Source organism: Dama dama, chromosome 20 (genome assembly GCF_033118175.1).
Source record: "Dama dama isolate Ldn47 chromosome 20, ASM3311817v1, whole genome shotgun sequence".
Classification (NCBI taxonomy): Eukaryota; Metazoa; Chordata; class Mammalia; order Artiodactyla; family Cervidae; genus Dama; species Dama dama.
Window position 1 is genome coordinate 23,596,407 of NC_083700.1, and position 5,295 is coordinate 23,601,701.

Genomic DNA, 5,295 nt, shown 5'->3' on the forward strand with positions numbered 1-5,295 from the left:
GTGCCGTCGTTTATCAAATATTGTGGTGGGGAAGATAAGCCAATATCTACATAAGAAATGGGTGACTCCATGTAACTGTGCTTCTGACAGTATTTGGTGTTCTACTAGAAGCTGAATCTTTTGTTGTTTTGAATATATAACTAAATGCATTTTTCCTGAGAGATAAGAGGGAAAAAAAATGGTCTTATAACTGTTGTACACACCTAAGATAAGATATATAGATACTTAAACATTTCATTTCACTATCTATTCACTAGTATATCTGATAGCTGGTCATTTTTCTTCTTTTCCCCTAAGCAACACATCTCTGTTTTCTCACTGAGAACTACCTTCAACTATCTAGGCTCATGGATCGTTCTAACAATCTAGCAGCTGCCAATAGGCTCAACCTGACTGGAAAAACTGGGATTTTAAATTAGCAGTCCAGTCCTTTTTGATCTCTCAGTTCTCATATTAGGATACAAGACTTTATCTTAGGAACTGTGATAAGTAGCCATCAACTGCTATAGTATGACCTACAAATGTGACTGGATTTCCCCCCCACCCCCAACTCCTACTTTCTCCCCTCCATACCCTCCCACACTCAGAAAGTCAAGGTAATTCAAAGAGGCCAGTTATGTAATAAATTAAAATTGATGATAACTAAATATAGGGGGTATTCTACTTTTAACAGTTATGTCAGAAATTGCAAGTTATGAAAAACAAAGCAAATGAAATGAAAATCAGGGACTCCAGTTTATGTCCAAGAGCTGCTGTTGAGTCTGTTTTCTCATCCATAGTAGTGTTGCTCTGTTCTTCTGCCTCAGAGAAGTTAACTCAATGTTAACTGTTGGGCAAACTGAATTTCATGAAGAAAGGTACTGGATGTACCCATCAAGTGTGTGTTCATAAAGACGCTGTTGTGTAATACATTTTGGGATTGCTGTCTATGACTTAACAAAAGAATAAATTTGAACAGCTGAAGAAACAACATTAGAAATTATCTGCTTTCCCAGTATAAATAAGAGAACCAGAAATGTGAGAACTACAACTTCTTCTTAATCATAAAACTATTAATATGTGTACAATTCCCTGCTATTTTGCCTGTGGAAAACTTTTTGAGAATGAGAAGGTCTTTTGCCTTCCATAATTCTTGTGATACTTGGGATTTATCTTCTATTAAAATGGACCTAGTATTTTTTTTTTAATTGGAGTAGTTGCTTTACAATGTTTTGTTAGTTTCTACTGTACAGCAAAGTGAATCAGCTATATGTATACATATATGCCCTCTGTTTTTGGATTTTCTTCCCCATTTAGGTTACCACAGAGCACTGAATAGAGTTCCTTTTGCTATACAGTAAATTCTCTAAAATGGACCTAGCATTTTCTAATCTGCAGACTATTCTAGTGCAAGAGTAAATGAAAAGCCACTTCTTTTTCATTTCCTTCTTTTAACATATACATTTTCCTCTTTTAGTGTGTAAGTTTGTTGAATTAATAGTCCTTTGACAACATAATTCCTAGTTATCAGTAATAAATACTCCACTTTCCTCTTTAAATAAAAAGCATGTAATTCTAAGTTCATTGACTCTCTCACTTTATGTATGATATGAAAGTTTACCAAAAAAAAGCCCATCATCGTAAACCAAGCTAAAAGTCAGATGTGAATAGGAAAGTGAACTCAAAACAAACTCAAGATACAAAGCCCTAGTTACTGATTTTGTTGTCGTTGTTGTTTAGTTGCTAAGTCATGTCTGGCTCTTTTGACCCTATGGACTGTAACCCACCAGGCTTCTCTGTCCATGGGATTTCCCAGGCATGAATACTGAAGTGGGTTGCCATGTCCTTCTCCAGGGGATCTTCCCAGCCAGGGATCAAATCCATATCTCCAGTGTCTCCTGGATTGCAGGTGAATTCTTTACTGCTGAGTCATCTGGGAAGCCCCAGTTACTGATTAATACTCATCAATTTACCACATCTTTCTTTTGTAATTATATTAAAAAGTAATATCATTTTCATAATTATATTATACAAAACAAAAAAAAAAAGAGAGAGAGAGAGAAAGCTTTCTTGTAGTACCAGAAAATACATGTAACTCCATGGCTGATTCATGTCAATGTATGACAAAACCCACTGCAATGTTGTGAAGTAATTAGCCTCCAACTAATAAAAATAAATGAAAAAAAAAAAGCAAACTGGTGGGAGTATGTCATAGGGACACAGGAACCAACTGAAAATGGTCCCAGTGGCCAAAGCTGAATAACAGTATAAATAATCTAGTGATCTTGAGTGGCCTAGGCCTGCAGCAGCTTGAAGTGGGGTTTTGGTTCCCAGCCAGAGACTGAGGCTGGATCATGATGGTGAAAGCACCAAATCCTAGCCACTAGGCCAGTCGTCAGTGACAAGGCCCTGGCTCTTCAGCTTTGCAGAAAAGAATTCCCACAAAGAGAGAAAGTAGTGAAACCAGCAAAAGTATTTATTAGGAAGAAAAAGAGTACCATATGTGTGGATAGATACATAGACAGAGAGACCGTCCCTGAGTTGTGCCTTCGTGGCAATTTGAATTACTTTTATGGGCCATTTCTTCCAGTTTCTTTCAGCCAATCATTTTGATTTGCCTGGTTCGGTGTTCATATTTGGTATATCTCAGGATCCTCCCGTGTGTGCCAAGATGGAGTCTATGGAAAAGGCCTATGGGTTGAGCATCCCTTAGCACTCTCCTTCAAGGAGACTTTCTGTGAATGTGTGGTCAGGAGGTCTCCTGGCTTCAAGAATAAGAAATACATGGCCTGGGCAGGGCTCAACCTCTTCCCTTAATTGTCTCGATATTCTTGTCTTGGAGTTTCCGTTCACAGGGAATAAATCTCCAATCACTTTACTGGGTGGGGCGGGGGCACGGTAATCTACCTCCTGCCTCACTAGTACTGGATTACAATATAAAGTATTAAAAATGCCCATGAGTCCATACTGATATAAATAAGTGATTGAGTAATAAATAGGGCAGAACAGACAAAACTCCCAAAGAAGAATTCTGAACATTTACATAACTACAGTACCCTCAAGGAGTTGAAGCATAATTCCCCACTCCTTAAGTATAGGCTGCAGAGAGTGACTTCCTTCCAAAGGGAACAGTATGAAAAGCGGGGGGAATAACTTTGCAGTGGAGAAGTCCAACAAACACTACCTCAACTGGGTGATCAAGATTAACATCAACAGTGAGGTCATGTTGACAGTATGTACTCTTGATATGATGTGATGAGAAAGGTACTTAGCATCTATGGTCTTCCCCCCTAAAACCATAACCCAGTCTACCTGTGAGGAAAACATCAGAGAAACCCAAGTTCAAGAATATCTTACAAAATACCTGACCATCTCAAAACTGTCAAGCTCATCAAAGAAACAGGAAGGTCTGAAACTGCTGTAGTATAGAGGAGCCTAAGGAGACCTGATATCTAAATGCAATGTATCTTAGATGGGTCTTGGAAAATAAGAAGGACAAGAAGTAAAAACTGAAGAAGTGTTAATAAAGTATGGATTTTGGTTAATAACAGTGTACTGATTGGTTTATTGGTTGTGACAAATGTACCACAATAATGTAAAATGTTAACAATAAAGTAAATTGGATGTGGGATATACAGGGGCCCTATACTATCTTCCCAAGTTTCTCTTAAAACTATTCTAAAAATCTTAAATTAGTAAAGAAAAAAGAAACATATTCCTTTGGTTCAGGATTTGACCCAGAGCCACAGTCTAGTGGAATTTTCTCAGAGAAGAAGCTCTGTTGGACAGTCCCATTCATTTAAGTTGCTGTCTTTTCCCTTGATTAGTCTACAAATAAAGCTGCTGTGATCAAGCACACTGTAACTTACATAGCAATTTTCCCCTTTGCTGAATAAGCACAGGCTACAGGTGCGGAGAGGAGAAAATGGTAATGGGAGGCCAAAGACACCTTTTCTTAAGACACTCAGTTAATGTCTCTCTTGTGGCTAGGTATATTAAGCCAATCGTCTCCACTAGCAAACTGTATGATATATCAATGGCAAGTACATTCATGAATGAGATGATTTTACTCTTCCTTTCAGGAAGATACTTTATAATTAATTTGTATGTTCCTAGTACCCAATATAGTGTCTGAAACATAGTCAGACCTCAGTAAATTAGTGATTAGTTAATTAAATAAATTCAACATGGGAGATAACAGTATGAATGAGTTTTTTAAAAAGTAAATAAAATAGTGAATAATACTTTACCATTTTAACAAAAAGTCATCAGGAGATTGAGGGGTTCTTAACACTTTGAAATGTTTGTGGGCCAAGCACGTTCTTCCAGAAAATATTCTTGGATAAATCTTTGATCTGAGTCAGTATGTCATCTCTAATATTGTGTTTGGTTTGAAACACAAGTGATATGTCCTGTCTATAACTTATTTCCTCGATCACACACAGGATTTAAAAAGTCAGTCTCAGCACAGGAAAGAAGATGGGGGACAAGTCTTCCTTGATCCTCCTTGCTGTCCTGGTCCTCACTACTGTTTCTTCATGTTTTGTCACGTTCCCCAGCTTCTTTAAAGTACCCACCGTCTCTTCTATTTGAAGTTATTTAGAGACCTCCTGTTTACTCTTCATTCAGTGAAGATTTGAGCACCAAGCTTTCCACCTTTCTCTATACATATTACTCCTGTAGTTGATTTTTTCAGCACTTTTTTTAACCTGAGTTTTTTATTGACATATAACTGACATGCATTATGTTAGTTTCAAATCTACAATTTCAAGTGTATACAAATATACAAAGTTTCAAGTACAATATAATGATTTATGCATATATTATTAAGTGATCACCACAGTAAGTATAGTTAAGATCGATCACTACAAATAGTTAATAAAGGTTATTTCTTGTAATGAGAGCTTTAAAGATCTACTCTGTTAGCAACTTTCAAATGTGCAACAGAATATTGTTAATTATAGTCACCATGGTGTACAATATATCCCCAGGACTTATTTTATAACTGGAAGTATTTACCTTTAGGGGCTTCCCTGATGGCTCAGGAGGTAAAGAATCCACCATGATTCCCACGCCTGGACAATCCCCATGGACAGAGGAGCCTGGCGGGCTATACAGTCCACGAGGTTGCAAAGAGTCAGACATGACTGAGCTACCAAGCATGGCGCACTTACCTTTAGACCTCCTTCACCCATTTTGCCCATGTCCTGCCTCTGCCAACCACCAGTCTTCTCTGTGCATCTGTGATTGAAGTGTTTTATTTTCTAGATTCCACATATAACTGAGATCATATGCTATTTCTCTCTTTGTCTTACT